Source organism: Odocoileus virginianus, chromosome 31 (genome assembly GCF_023699985.2).
Source record: "Odocoileus virginianus isolate 20LAN1187 ecotype Illinois chromosome 31, Ovbor_1.2, whole genome shotgun sequence".
Taxonomy (NCBI): domain Eukaryota; kingdom Metazoa; phylum Chordata; class Mammalia; order Artiodactyla; family Cervidae; genus Odocoileus; species Odocoileus virginianus.
In genome coordinates, this window is record NC_069704.1 from 11,570,008 (window position 1) to 11,586,373 (window position 16,366).

The 16,366-nt window shown below is 40.2% G+C and overlaps 2 long non-coding RNA genes across 2 annotated transcripts in view; one reads left to right on the forward strand and one right to left on the reverse strand.

Moving 5' to 3' along the window:
* Nucleotides 1-16,366, forward strand: part of LOC110126070 (uncharacterized) — a 185,592-nt gene that overhangs the window by 122,581 nt on the left and 46,645 nt on the right. The window lies entirely within an intron of this gene.
* LOC110126108 (uncharacterized) lies at nucleotides 2,302-15,527 on the reverse strand. Its single transcript, XR_002310320.2, has 3 exons — nucleotides 15,257-15,527; nucleotides 14,744-14,845; nucleotides 2,302-2,352 (listed from the first exon to the last, which is right to left on the reverse strand). It is a non-coding gene; the product is annotated as an uncharacterized lncRNA (long non-coding RNA).

Sequence of the window (16,366 nt, forward strand, 5' to 3'; positions counted from 1 at the left end):
GTGAGAGAGAAGATGGGGAGGGAGTGTTGAAGGTTTAAGATCCCCTGGAGAAGTGATAGGCCACCCACTCCAGTATTCTTGGGCTTCCCTGCTGGCTCAGCTGGTGAAGAATCCGCCTGCAATGCAGGAGACCTGGGTTCGATCACTGGCTTGGGAAGATCCCCTGGAGAAGGGAAAGGCTACCCACTCCAGTATTCTGGCCTGGAGAATTCCATGGACTATACAGTCCGTGGGGTCACAAAGAGTCTGACGTGACTGAGTGACTTTCACTTTCACTTTCCCGTGTTTTTTCTACCTCAAAAAACAAGTTGTAATACTGTCATTGCCTTTGAGAAGTACTGGATAGTTTTTTTTCATTTATTTTTATTAGTTGGAGGTTAATTACTTTACAATATTGTAGTGGTTTTTATCATACATTAACATGAATCAGCCATGGATTTACATTACCCCTCCCACCTCCCTCTCCACCCGATCCCTCTGGGTCTTCCCAGTGCACTAGGCCCAAGCACTTGTCTCATGCATCCAGCCTGGGCTGGTGATCTGTTTCACCCTAGATAATATACATGTTTCGATGCTGTTCTCTCGAAACATCCCACCCTCACCTTCTCCCACAGAGTCCAAAAGTCTGTTCTGTATATCTGTCTCTTTTTCTGTTTTGCATATAGGGTTACCGTGCTTCCATCTTCTGCTTCACAATTTCTTTCCCTGTTCCTTCACTCATTGGAAAGCCTTTTAGTGGTTTTCTCTTTTGAATTTCCAAGATGGCTTGCACACACCTTGATTATAGCGCTCTTCAATAAACTGCAGTCATTTCTTTACGTTTCTGCCTCCAACCTCATCCCTACTATGCACATATTTCTCTTCCCAGCCCCTAGTACAAGATCTTAATGTTGCAGATTTTTAGGTAACTGTTTACTAAATAGAGGAAGGAAGGGAAAATAAAAGTTTTGCCTCTTTTCCCATATTTTCAGTTCAAGTTCTGATATTCAAAGATTAAAAAGCATATCACCCTTCATTTTGTGTCTCTAGAGATGGATTAACAGTGACTTCTTTTTCCTTTGGATTTATTTTGGAAATCCCATTTATTTACCTAATATTTGTTATTTTTCTTCTGGTATGTCTGAACAATGAAGAATATTTCTTGGCACCCATTTAACAAGACATATTCAAAGAAGATTTATTTTCTAACAACTGCTTCCCTTTCAGATAATGGCAAATTACATAAAACATTTTTAGGTCAAACAAGGCAACTGAGAAATTTTGACTTTGACCACGGCTGAGGCAATTTGCTGTGGAGATGGCTGGAGGCACACGGAGGTTCCTGAAGCCAGTTGGGGGCTGTAATTGATTTCAGATGTTCTCTGAATAACACTGAAGATAAATGTCCCAGAGGTAGATTATCGGAGGGCTTTTTAGCTGTTTCTAATAAAATTTTCCTTAAAATTCCAAGATTTTTTTTTCTACAGATGCATATAATAATTCTAGCATGAACTAGTGGGCCTGAATGAAAACTGCACATGTTTGTTAATAATTTTCCATTTCCCCCTAATTATGAAAGGAATTCATGGTCATGGTAGAGAAATTGAAAGTTACAGATATCTATAAAGAACAAAATAGAAAGAATCACTGGATACTTACATACTTACATCTATCTAGTTGAGATCATACAGAATGTAGTTTTGTATATTAATTTTTGTGTGATATTATATCCTGAGTTTTGCTGTCATCATTACAGATATTTCATAGTATGAATTCAGTAGGCTTATAATATTGTACAGCAGTTTTTTCCTTCACAGTTTTCCATAAACTCTTAGAGATTCATAGAGTTGTCTTGGGGCCACCACAGAGCTTGGGGGAAGCCGGAATTGGGACAGAAGCTGCTGAGTTTAGACTCCCCTTGTGCTTTTCAAGCAGAGCAGCTCCACATTTAACTAATTTACATACTGGGCTTCTGCACAAAGTTCTCCTTGAAGAAGGATTCCCAAGCATATCAAATTTGAAGTCAGTCACCAATAAGCCATCATTTATTTAACCATTTCACATTTGTTGCATATCCAGTGTTTCTATAGTCCAAGTAATATCATGGACAACTTTTAAATTATTAATATATAATATAAATGTAATATATCCAATATAAATATGTAAATAATATATAGTATATTTTAAATTTATAAACTATATAAATATATAAGGCTCCCCTGGTGGCTCAGACAGTAAAGAATCTGCCTGCAATGCAGGAGACCTGGATTTGATCCCTGGGTTAGGAAGAGCCCCTGGAGAAGGGAATGGCAACCTACTCCATTTTTCTTGCCTGAAGAATTCCATGGACAGAGGAGCTTGACGGGCTGCAGTCTGTGGGGTCACAAAGAACAGGACACGACTGAATGACTTTCACTCACTCACTCATAGAAATATATAACTATCCCTTTAAGATACATATTTATAAATAGATCCAGACTCAGATACTGGGTCAAGAATAGATGCTATTCTGTTGTTCTAGAGAAATATGGCCTGAAGGATGATTGTATGACTTCAATTCCTAATACAGTGTATTAATACAAAAGGACCCATCTCATAGCACACAGCTGACGCTTTCTTGGTGTTATTTTCTGTTTGCTGGTTGAAAAGTAACACATCACTGTTATTTTAATAAGCAATTATTTTATTATGCAAAGGCTAAACTTTAATCTGCATAGTTGTTAAGTGATATTTTCTTGCATGAATTTTCCTTGCTAAAATTTCTGTTGGAGGATTAGTGTTATTCTAGTGGATTTTTAAGATTTATAAGTATGCTTTGTCTATTAAAAGTAACAGTCATTTTTCTAATTTGTGGCTACTTTTCCAGCTCATCACTTAAGTAATATGATAATCTTTTTATATATTTTGTGGAGTCTCATTTATCAGTTATTTGCTTGATGATTCCTTCCATTTGGAAAATCTCTTTCCATTTACTTAGACTTTCACCCATAATTTCTAAGAGTCCAATAATATCATTTTTAAAAATTAACATTAATTTACAAAAGTTTATTTAGGACCAAGATATGTTTTGTTTTGGGCTTCCCTGGCGGCTCAGACAGTAAAGAATCTGCCTGCAATGCAGGAGACCTGGGTTTGATCTCTGGGTCAGGAAGATTCCCTGGAGAAGGGAATGGCTACCCACTCTAGTATTCTTGCCTGGAGAAAAGGGTTGGACACTACTGGGCGACTAACACTTTCACTTTCATGTTTTGTTTTAAATTTACAATAGTTAATTTTTATGTTGCTTTAAAAATAATTCATACCAGTCTTATTGGATTATTAATGTGTGAGAATGCAATAGATTTTCTATATTGACCTTTCATACAGCAATTTAGTTAAACTGTATTATTTGCTTTGCTAGTTTGTTTGAAGTTTCTTAATGTCAAGTAATGTCACCAGGAAATACTGTTTGGTTTCTTCCTCTCCATCCTATATGTCACTTATCTTTTCTTCTTTGCTTACCCATCTGGCTAGGGTGTCTGGTGCAGTGTTGAATAGAAGTATTGATTGTGGGTATCCTTATCCTGTTCCTATCTTCAAAAGGAATGCTCCAACTTCTTACCATTCAGGGTGATTGTTGTAGGCTTTTAGTAGATTACTTTTATCAGGCTAAGGAGGTTCACTTTTATTTTTATTTGCTAAGAGTTCTTTAAAATTGTGAATTATTTTTGCATAATAGAAAATCATTTCCTCCATCCATTAGACTGTTCATTTTGTTGCTCTTATTTTGTTAAAGTAACTGAATTACATCAATTAGGTTTTCTAATGTGAACCCATATGAAAATAGACATGAATATATTATTTATTTTATACATTGTTGGATTCATTTTGATAATATTTTATTTAGGTACCTTTTGATCTATACTTTTAAACGAGACTGGATCTCCTTTCTTAAGTGTGCTTTTGAAATCAAGGTTATTTAAGCATTATAAAATGATGTTCCTTATTTTTTGCTCTCTGGAAGAGGATGTTTGGTAGAGTAAGTCTGCAAAACCAGCTGGGCCTGGTTGTGTGTGTGTGTGTGTGTGCTAAGTTGCTTCAGTTGTATCTGACTCCTTGTGACCCTCCAGGGTTCTCTGTCCATGGAATTTTCCAGGCAAAAATACTGTAGTGGGTTGCCATGCCCTCCTCCAGGGAATCTTTCCAAACCAGGGATAAAACTCACATGTCTTATGTCTCCTGCGTTGGCAGGTGGATTCTTTACCACTGGCACCACCTGGGAAGCCTCTGGTTGTGCATACATGTATCATAATAATGACAAAATGTATTCTGGTAGGTTGTCTGCAGAGGTAGACATGAACAGTGGGGGAAAAGGACCCCATCCTAGTCTGCACGTAAAACTTGATTTGCTTATTCTGGAACCTGGGCCTCTGTGACTTGCTTTTGCCAAGAGGATGCAGCTGTGGTTGTACTGTGCTGGCTATGGGCCTTGGGAAGCTGGGCAGCTTCTGTTTTGACTCTCTTGTGATCAGTCACCATGTAAAGAAATTCAGGCTAGGTTACTGAGTGATGAGAGGAGAGAGAATTGATTGACCGAGAAGGAGAGAATTCAGTTAGTATCTTGGAACCTCCAGCCCTGGCTGAGTATGAGGAGCAAAAATTCTAAGCCTCACCAAAATTTCAGAACCTTGAGAAGCAATAAATGATTTTCATACTAAATTCTAATGTATACTTGGGTCTGTTTCAGTCTTCTACTATTTAGTGTGTTTGGTATCATCTGTTTTTTTTCCTACCCATCTCTCACATTGTTCTTAATATTGTTTGATTACATATATTAGTCTGGTAATGCAATTTCCCCTTCTTATCCTTGGTTTTTCAAAATATTGCAGTTATTTCCACCTTTTTTCTTTCAGGTGAACTTCAGAATGTTTTTGTCAATTTCCTAAACCCCTGGAACTTTCACTAGATTTGCATTAAATCTGTGAATTATTTTGGGAAGAATATTTGCATGGTTATCATCAGTTTTAGATTATGATTTTTCTTCTCATATCTTCAAACATTATTACATTTCTTAGTAATTTTTAGTCTTTACATATTTTATATAATCCTTGATTCACTCATTCAGTTAACTACTAATTCAGAGGGCACATTTCTTACTAAGCTCAAGTTTGAAGCGCACTACTAGCAACTGTATAGGACTTTACAGAAGGTGCTTTGTATGATAATCCTATTGTTATACAAATAGTGTATTTGTATTATTACAAATATTATTTTACTGTTTTATTTTTATTTTATTATTTTATTTTTTAATTCACACTCTTTTCCTATTTATCTTTATTTAACTGTGGTTCTGCTTTATTGGGACACCTAGAGTCACCCTGGGTACGCTAATAACTGAAGTTGTATATATCAAGCTTGCTCGGTTGGATGCATGTTCCCTTGAGAAGAGTGTGTGTGTGTGTGTGTGTGTGTTAGTCAGTCGTGTCTGACTCTCTGCGACCCCGTGGACTGTAGCCCGCCGTGTTCCTCTGTCCATGGACCTGAGTCTGTGTGTGTTAGTCAGTCGTGTCTGACTCTCTGCGACCCCATGGACTGTAGCCCGCCGTGTTCCTCTGTCCATGGACCTGTGTGTGTGTGTGTTAGTCAGTCGTGTCTGACTCTGCGACCCCATGGACTGTAGCCCGCTGTGTTCCTCTGTCCATGGACCTGAGTCTGTGTGTGTTAGTCAGTCGTGTCTGACTCTCTGCGACCCCATGGACTGTAGCCCGCCGGGTTTCTCTGTCCATGGACCTCTGTGTGTGTGTGTTAGTCAGTCGTGTCTGACTCTCTGTGACCCCATGGACTGTAGCCCGCCGGGTTTCTCTGTCCATGGACCTCTGTGTGTGTGTGTTAGTCAGTCGTGTCTGACTCTCTGTGACCCCATGGACTGTAGCCCGCCGGGTTTCTCTGTCCATGGACCTCTGTGTGTGTGTGTTAGTCAGTCGTGTCTGACTCTCTGTGACCCCATGGACTGTAGCCCGCCGGGTTTCTCTGTCCATGGACCTCTGTGTGTGTGTGTTAGTCAGTCGTGTCTGACTCTCTGTGACCCCATGGACTGTAGCCCGCCGGGTTCCTCTGTCCATGGACCTGTGTGTGTGTGTTAGTCAGTCGTGTCTGACTCTCTGCGACCCCATGGACTGTAGCCCGCCGGGCTCCTCTGTCCATGGACCTGTGTGTGTGTGTTAGTCAGTCGTGTCTGACTCTCTGCGACCCCATGGACTGTAGCCTGCCGGGCTCCTCTGTCCATGGACCTGTGTATGTGTGTTAGTCAGTCGTGTCTGACTCTCTGCGACCCCATGGACTGTAGCCCGCCGTGTTCCTCTGTCCATGGACCTGTGTGTGTGTGTGTTAGTCAGTCGTGTCTGACTCTCTGCGACCCCGTGGACTGTAGCCCGCCGGGCTCCTCTGTCCATGGACCTGTGTGTGTGTGTGTTAGTCAGTCGTGTCTGACTCTCTGCGACCCCGTGGACTGTAGCCCGCCGGGCTCCTCTGTCCATGGACCTGTGTGTGTGTGTGTGTTAGTCAGTCGTGTCTGACTCTCTGCGACCCCGTGGACTGTAGCCCGCCGGGTTCCTCTGTCCATGGACCTGTGTGTGTGTGTGTTAGTCAGTCGTGTCTGACTCTCTGCGACCCCATGGACTGTAGCCCGCCGGGCTCCTCTGTCCATGGACCTGTGTGTGTGTGTTAGTCAGTCGTGTCTGACTCTCTGCGACCCCATGGACTGTAGCCCGCCGGGCTCCTCTGTCCATGGACCTGTGTATGTGTGTTAGTCAGTCGTGTCTGACTCTCTGCGACCCCATGGACTGTAGCCCGCCGGGCTCCTCTGTCCATGGACCTGTGTATGTGTGTTAGTCAGTCGTGTCTGACTCTCTGCGACCCCATGGACTGTAGCCCGCCGTGTTCCTCTGTCCATGGACCTGTGTGTGTGTGTGTTAGTCAGTCGTGTCTGACTCTCTGCGACCCCGTGGACTGTAGCCCGCCGGGCTCCTCTGTCCATGGACCTGTGTGTGTGTGTGTTAGTCAGTCGTGTCTGACTCTCTGCGACCCCGTGGACTGTAGCCCGCCGGGCTCCTCTGTCCATGGACCTGTGTGTGTGTGTGTGTTAGTCAGTCGTGTCTGACTCTCTGCGACCCCGTGGACTGTAGCCCGCCAGGCTCCTCTGTCCATGGACCTGTGTGTGTGTGTGTTAGTCAGTCGTGTTTGACTCTCTGCGACCCTGTGGACTGTAGCCCGCCGGGCTCCTCTGTCCATGGACCTCTCCAGGGAAAAATACTGGAGTGGGTTGCCATTCCCTTCTCCAGGCGATCGTCTCCTGAATTGTGGGTGGATTCTTTACCATCTGAGCCACCAGAGAAAGATGTAACCTTGGGGAACCGCCTTGTTGCACCACCAGCCTTTTTTCCAATTTTAAGTTCTAGGCAGATGAGGCTGATCCTTAAGTTGCTGTCAGCTGGAGGCTCACTTCTGACTACATTCTCCATAGCTGAGCATCAGGTCCATTCTTGAAGGGGTACCTGGGTGGTGCATTGCTGTGTTCACCACAGCCCAGTTCTGAGAAACTTGGGAAAGACATGTCTTTGGCTCTGTCAGTATGGGTGAACAAGATGGTTCTCCGTAATATCTGCTGCTCCTTGCAGTTGTGAATTCTCTGTGTTTTTCTCCACCACAACTTTTCCTCTCTTCCCTGATGGGTGTTTATTTAACTTGCTTTAGAGTCACTGGAGAAGCTTGACTTCCAGCTTTGATGTAAAGAGTGACGGCAAGACCCTCAGCATGTAGCTGTTCACACATAAGCCCCAGCAACACACAGCCAGACAGGAAAGGGGCCTCATTTCTGGCTCTGGAAGGAGATCCCAACTAAATTGCATTGATGGCTTTCCCTTTAATTGAAACCTCTTGGCGCACCACCAGCATTGTTTGTGATTTAATCGAATTCAGCTGATGCCTTCATTTTAAAAAGTCTGTCCATAAACAAAGCAAAATTATTTTTTTCTTTCTATGTTACCTGTTTTTCTAATCATCTCAGTAAAGTTCTCCTTAAGACCATTATCTGGTGAAAGGAAGACCAATTTAGAAATGGATATGAGAGTAGCAAAATCTCAAATAGGTTTTTATTAAAATAAAATTATATTTAATAAAATTATGTGCATTGAGTTTCCAAAGAAATGTAAAAATCCATTTACGATTGGATATTCTCAGCAAGTAATTTAAAACAATGATCTCTGATCAAGATGTTTTAAACACTTCTAGGTGATGGCAGCTGTTTATTTGAACTATGCCTACTTAGATTTTGCACTACCAAATTTGCTTCTAGTTTTTAATTTAAAAAAACTTTAAAGAGGGCTTTATTTATTTATTTAGACTGTGCCTTGTGGCACGTGGGATCTTAGTTCCCCAATCAGGGATTGAACTCATGCCCTCTGTAGTGGAAACAGGCAGCTTTAACCACTGGACTGCCAGGGAACTTTCCTAAATTTCCTTTTAAAACTCAGTGTGTGATATGCCCTTTCCCAGTATTCCATTAGGGTGTTACCAGTATGTAAAACTAAATAAAAATACCTAAAAACAAATAAAATGAAATAAAGCCCCTAGAAACTATGGATAATAGGAGACCAACTTCCAGAGAACAAAAGGAAATTCTGCCAGCTGCAATGACACAGAAGTTGGTTTGAAACTAAAAGACCAGGACCTGTATGCTCCCTTAGTAACACCACTATGACATGGCAAGTAGGAAAATAAGGCAGAGATTTTGGACTCACTTCCACTCTCTGGCCTTAGCTCTGAGAGACAAAGGTTCCCTAAACAGAAAAAGGCCAGCTGCCCCTCCCCACCTCAAATATATGAAATTTTGAAAAGGTGCCAAATATACTTTTTGCTCTCTCAAGTTCCTAGTCCCCATCAAGTATACTCTTTTGTTACTCATGGCAACAACCTGACATTTGCACAAACTCATGGAAAGGGAACAGGGATGTGTTATTTTCTGAGATGTGTATTTGGTTTGACTGAGAAGTGATGTGAGGGAAGAAATGAAAAGGGTGTGGAGGGTACAAGGAGAGCTTTCAGGGTGGTATCCCCGAATAAAGTAAAATGTCTGGTTCATCCAGTTTCCTGTTACAGTCAGAGACTTGGACTAGAAGGCTGTGTACATCAGTAGGTCTGAGGTGGAGATCCAGTCAGGGTGCAAATGAATGAAGACTAAAGAAAATCGTCCTTGTAGTAGGCAAAAGAAGGTTCCTAGGTTAGGTCTCCTCCTCAAAGCAAAACAAGGTAACACAACGCCTATGAAATATTCTTAAATCTGCATTTTTCATACCGTTATAATGTAAGTACTTAAAAATTTTATTAGAAACTTACTTTAAACCTATTTGATGGCTTTATATTACAGGTGGTGCTAGTGGTAAAGAACCCACCTGCCAATGCAGGAGAAGAGACATGAGTTCTATCCCTGGGTTGGGAGCACCCCCTGGAGAAGGGCATGGCAACCTACACCAATATTCTTGCCTGAAGAATCCCATAGACAGAGGAGCCTGGTGGGCTACAGTCCATGGGGTCACAAAGAGTTGGACACAACTGGAGTGACTTAGCATATACATATTACCCTGAATAGAGGTATTAATATTTTCATAGTTATTCTATCCTCAGATATTTTTATTTTTTCACTACCACAGATGAAGAGATAACAACCAAATCTGTGATACTCTACTGTAATCAATTTTTTTTTTGTTAGAAGAGAGTCCTGGAACTGGGCTTACTGGTCAGTGGCCATTAATTTTTAAATTATCTTACTACATACTATCTAGTTACTTTCTATTGTGTTGGCCAAAAAGTTCATTCAGGTATGGAAAACTGAACAAAATTTTGGGCCAACACTATAAAATACTGTAGCACTTTCTACCCCTACCACCAGTGTAAGGAACATGATGGAGAGCTGCTAGCAATGCACCCTTGTGTTTTTTGATGAAAATTTATATATTATTTTTATAACCATTTCCTTAATTAATAAGGAGACAATTATTAGAAGCAGTGATTACCATACTTTCTCTTTTTGTGAAGTCTGTGATCACTTATTTTCATTGATTCTGCTATTAACCTGATATTGGGAAAGATTTTAATGGTCTAAATTTCTATGCAGGTAAAGGGAAAAGACAGGTTTCTGACAGTTGAATGAAAGGTCATATCCCTAAATTAAATCATGAAAGCCATAACAGCTTCAGTATTTTTGAGGGCCTGTTTTTATAACTTTAGTATCTTATTGAATATTAATAATTATAGTAATATTATTAGTGATATGTACTATTTATTATTTTCTCTAAGTGTTTTAAGTATTAGATTTTAAAAATTGTTTTAAGGAAGGAACTATATTATATTTTGTTAATGGATAGGAAAAACAATACTTAAAGGGCCAGGGCTAGAATTCAAATCCAGATACTATATATGACTCCAAAACCGAGGTGTCTGTTCTTCCAGTGCAATACTTTCCCATGTACACATCTGCAAGTCCTTTTCAGTGATGTTACTCTCTTTGTTTAACTCAGTTTTCTTTTAAAAACAATACTTTTTAAGAGTGGGTATGTAATCTTAAAAGTAGTCTTTTCATAATCATAGTATTTGGTCTTTTTTATAATTTTAAAGGCACTTAAAGAATTAAAGTCAAACACCAGACTTGTAAAATGATAATATATTTAATATATAAAGAACCTATGTAATTTTATCATAAAAACATTAGAAACCTGTAGTAGGATGGCTAAATATTATGATTTTGATTCTCATAGTAGTCTAAAGTAGACAGGAGAGTTTTTTGTTTTTTTTTTTTTAAACAGAGGAAGAAGCTACAAGTTAGAGAAACTAACTCAGCTCAAAACAATTAATGATTTATGAAGCCAGCACTAAAATTAAAATTTTCTGACTGTGAATAGGCAGCTGTGGACTCTTAAACCAATTAACATTTCATTTTTAAGGACAAACATAGCCAAATAAAGCAGCTGCAGTCCCTCATAACCAGAAAAATGAGGAGAAATATGCCTTGGAGAAAATGAAGTCAGAACTTGTATGATAAAGTGGTGATAGGCACCCCTCAGGTTGTTATCTGCCCATGGGCGTGCACTCTCACAGTGGAGCCTGTGGTGTAGGGACACCCTGAAAATCCAGGGGTGTGGTGCCCATGGAGAGAACAATTCCAGCTGGCCTCCAGCCTCCCACACTGGAGGGCCAGTCCTTGCTGGATGGGCTCCAGATTACCCTGGAGGCACCAGCCACAATCATGCTAGTCTGTCAGCCTCTGAGCCAGACTTTCTCCTGACTCATATACACATGGTCCAGTGCAGCTTCACAGCCAAGTCTCCACTCCCCATTCAGAACCTTTCTGTTGAAATTGTTAGTTATTTCACATCCGGCCACTTAAAATGGCTTCCTCTGGTTTATAGACGATTACTCTCCTGTGTTTAGGTAGCGGCTCTCCTCAGAAACAGTCACCCCAGGGCGCTCCATTCTAGAGAGAGGGGCACTCGAGTGCATCAGGTTAGCTCCTGGGACTCATTTTCTGCTCTGTTGTGTTAGACAAGCAGTTCCATCTAGGTCCCATCTTCACAACATGCAGAGAGGAACTTTCCAATCACAAAATAGATCCAAATATACATGGTGATCAGGGCTTCCCTGGTAGTTCAGCTGGTAAAGAATCCACTTGCAATGTGGGAGACCTGGGTTCAATCCTTGGGTTGGGAAGATCCCCTGGAGGAGGGCATGGCAACCCACTCCAGTATTCTTGCCTGGAGAATCCCCAAGGAGAGAGGAGTCTGGTGGGTTGCAGTCCATGGGGTCACGAAGAGTTGAACACGACTGAGTGACTTACACACATAAACACACAGAGTGATCTAGGTTTAAGCATACCAATGCATGCGTGCACACACACACTCAGTGATCTAGGTTTAAGCATACCAATGCGGGATTCAGGAGGTAAACCAGGGGAGTCTTAAGTCTTCAGCCAGCATTAGTTGTGGGTATAGGGAGATAATGTCTGCTGCTGCTGCTGCTAGTCACTTCAGTCATGTCTGACTCTGTGCGACCCCATAGACGGCAGCCCACCAGGCTCTGCCATCCCTGGGATTCTCCAGGCAAGAACACTGGAGTGGGTTGCCATTTCCTTCTCCAGTGCATGAAGGTGAAAAGTGAAAGTGAAGTGGCTCAGTCGTGTCCGACTCATAGCGACCCCATGGACTGCAGCCCACCAGGCTCCTCCGCTTATGGGATTTTCCAGGTAGGAGTACTGGAGTGGGGTGCCATTGCCTTCTCTGTAATGTCTGCTAAGGTGACAGAAAAATGTAAGTATACTGTAGAGCTTGTTTTGTTTTGCTGGTTTGTATTCTGGCTGTTCAACCTTTCCATTTGCTTTTGGTAATAGCACTTGAATTTCCATTTTGAAATGATCTTTTTTCCCATTAAATACAGTCTAACATTCAAGGAAGGCCTGTTGGAAATCCTCTACCTGACATTTTAATTATGAGAAGAATGATGAAAGGCTGTTAATTATTGGAATTAATTCATTCTGGTGTCAGTTCCTGGGGAAACACTATAGATCCTGCTACCTAAACTTTCTGGGGGCAGTCTATTTTCTGTATGTTGCATGCTTTGTTTTCAAGGTTTCCTTCAATTCTGTGGCTTCCCAATAGCCTTTCAATAAATTACCCATTTGTTTAAGTTCATATATGGTGGTCACAACCAAAGAACTAATGCTCAGATAGTCCAGATTAGGTGAAGTAATTAAAGTTGAGCCTTGTGATGTTCACGGTATGAGCAGTATACTGAAGCAATGCAGGCAGTTCTGTTTTAGAGAGGAGGATGGAGCTATAATTCCCCCAAGTTAAGGTGATAAGGAGTGGAGGAGGTCATTGGAGGCTGACAGAGCAAAGTGATATATTTATTTCATAATTTATTTAGAGTTGGGCTGGAGAATGTGAGTTGAATTTTTTCCCTCCAGCGTTTTATTGTGAAAAATTTCAACGTACAACAGAGTTGAGCATTTTTACAGTGAACATTCCCATGCCCACCATCTACATTCTGTTATAAACATTTTGCAGTGCTTGCTTTGTCATGGATCTGCCCACGCCTCTATTGTTGTTTAGTCACTCAGTCACGTCCGACTCTCTGTGACCCTGTGGATGGTCACACACCAGGCTTCTCTGTCCATCACCATCTCCTGGAATTTGCTCTAACTCGTGTCTACTGAGTCAGTGATGCCACCCAACTATCTCATTCTCTGTGTCACCCCCTTCTCCTCCTGTCCTCAGTCTTTCCCAGCCAGCATCAGGGTCTTTTCCAGTGAGTTGGCTCTTTGCCCTAGGTGGCCAAAGTATTGGAGCTTCAGCTTCAGCATCAGTCCTTCTGATGAATATTCAAGGTTGATTTCCTGTAGGACTGACTGACTGGACCTCCTTGCTGCTGTCCAAGGGACTCTCAAGAGACTTCTCCAACACCACAGTTCAAAAGCATATTTCTTTGGTGCTCAGCCTTCTTTATGGTCCAACACTCACATCTGTACATGACAACTGGAAAAACCATAGCTTTGTCTATATGGATCTTTGTTGGCAAAGTGATGTTTCTGCTTTTAAAATATATATAGGTTTGTTATAGCTTTTCTTCCAAGGAGCAAGCACCTTTTAATTTCAAGGCTGCAGTCACCATCCACAGTGATTTTGGAACCCAAGAAGATAAAATCTGCCACTGGTTCCATTTTCTCCCCATCTATTTGTCATGATCATCTGTTAATCCATCTGAATTTTGATGATGCAGTTCAAAATAAATTGCTGTAATATATCTGTGGGTCTGTTTTCGTTTCGTAGATATGTTCACTTGTGTTGTATTTTATTTCATTTAATTTTTAAATATATTTTTTATTACATGGTAGCATTTATATGAGAAATCTAAAATAGTCAAACTTACAGAAACAGAGCGTGGCGGGGGTACTTGGTCAAAGGGTTGTGTCGTATTTTAGATTCCACATATAAGTGGTATCATATGGTATTTGTTTTTCTCTTTCTGACTTACTTTGCTTAGTATGATAATCTCTAGGTCCATCCATGTTGTTCTCACACCATAGAGGATAGACTTGTGGTTGCAAAGGGGGATGGGTGATGAGGGAGGGAAGGATTCGGAGTGTAGGATTAGCAGAGGCAAACTAATATATATATAGGATGGATAAACAACAAGATCCTATTGTATAGCACAGGAACTGTATTAGTGTCCTATGATAAATGATAATGAAAAGAATATGAAAAAGAGTATGTATATGTATGGCTGAGTCACTTTGCTACATAGCAGAAATTAAGCACATTATTTGTAAATCAACTCTACTTTAATAAAATTTAAAAAAAGAAAAAACTAAATTGCTGACCTCAATATACTGACATCAATAGATCATATCATTTGTATATCATCAAGAGTTTAATATTAATTTACAGTTTTTCTTTGGATATAAAATTTAATATTAATGTAATATTTAATTAAATTAATATTTAATATTTATATACCCTATTAAATATATTGTAATATAAAATGTTATATTAAATATTTAATTTTTAATTTAAATGTAATTTAATAATAATTTAATATTAATTTACAGGTTTTATTTTGATGTAAAATTTACTACAATGAAATTCACAAGTCTTAGATATTAATTTCCTGAGTTTTAACAAATATATACACTTGTTACAGGTATATGTTAACAAACTCCTATTAAGATATGGAACATTACCTTTATTCCAGAGAGTACCCTTTTGCTTTGTCCTAGACAGTCCTTGTCCCTTTCCTTCCAAAGTCAGCCACTCATTTTTTTTTTTATCATGGAGCTGATTTCCTATAAATTGGGAAACAGATTCGAGTAAAGAAGACAGCTGCCTGCTTCTCTGGTCATAGGGGTACTAAAACATTACTGGAAATGTAACTACGTGGAGGACATTATGTTTCACACAGCTATTCTTAGGGAGAGTTCTGTAGGAGATTGAAGAGCGTTTTGCTTAGACAAGCACTTGGGGTGTGAAGAATTAGCTTCTAGGAAGCAAGCTCTAGTCAGTCTCTGGGTCTCTAGTTCCAGGACAGTACAGGAGAGGCTGAGGTCCTCCTCAGCCATTCAGTTGGTTTCTCCTGCCCAGGTCTCCTGCCTTGAAGGCAGATTCTTTATCATCTGAACTATGATAATGAAAGAAGCCCAAGAGATAGCACGTATACCTAAATAACATTCTTTGAAGGCACACAAATGGTTAGCTACCTGTAGTGTCAATTATCTGTATGAGTCCTCAGATGTCTCTGGACCTGAAGGGGAAGGAAAGAGTGTTAAATAATGTAGGGCAATTCTGTTTATGCTCCTTTCTAAACACATGGTTAAGTTTAGCTCTTGTCCATTTGTTATGAAACACTTGACTGAAAAGACTGGAAGGAAGAAGGTAGAAAGAGTGGAGTTTTAAATTCACAGATGTTAGGCTCTGGACAGTGAAAGGGATGGATGAAAGACTAGTAAAGACAGAATATCTTCCTTTTTCTCTACTCTATTTTTCCAGAGAAGACTTCATGACATTCTACGGTTGTCATGACTACTTCTCTACTACTATTTCTTGACACGGATAGAGGGGTGATCTGACCTCTCTATCATCTGACCTCTCTATCACTTGAATTCAGCATAATTCAATTTTAAGTTGGTGCCCACAGGTTTCTTAGTTCTTACAAAGGGTTGTCTTTCCCTTGAAATTAAAATGTATGTGGTTCAATGAGATATCACCTCTCATGTCAGAATGATTATTATATAAAAAAAAGCAAGAGATGAGAAATGCTGGCAAGGGTGTGGAGAAAATGGACCCCTTATACACAGTTGGTGGAATGTAGATTGGTACAGCCATTATGGAAAACAGTATGAAGGTGCCTCAAAAAATTAAAAATAGAACTACCCTTCCACCATTTCATCTACCTTATGAGCTGGGCATCCATCTCCTAGGCACATTTTCTGAAGGAGGTGAAATCATCTTAGAGAGATGTTTGCACTCTCATATTAATTATAGCATTATTTGCAACAGCTGAAATATGGGAACAAGTAAAATGTCCTTTGGCAGATGAATGGATAAAGAAAATGTTGTATATACACATGATGGAATAATATTCAACCTTAAAACTGAAAGAAAATTCTGCCATTTGTGACAGCATTGGTGAACCTGGAGGGCATTATGCTAAGTGAAATTAATAAGAGAGAAAGACAAATACTGTATGATTTCATTTATATGTGGAATCTTAAAAAAAAGCCTAATTCATAGAAACAGAGAATAGAATGGTGGTTGCCAGGAGGTGAGGTTAGGGGGAACTATGTAGATATAGGTCAAAGGGTACGAAC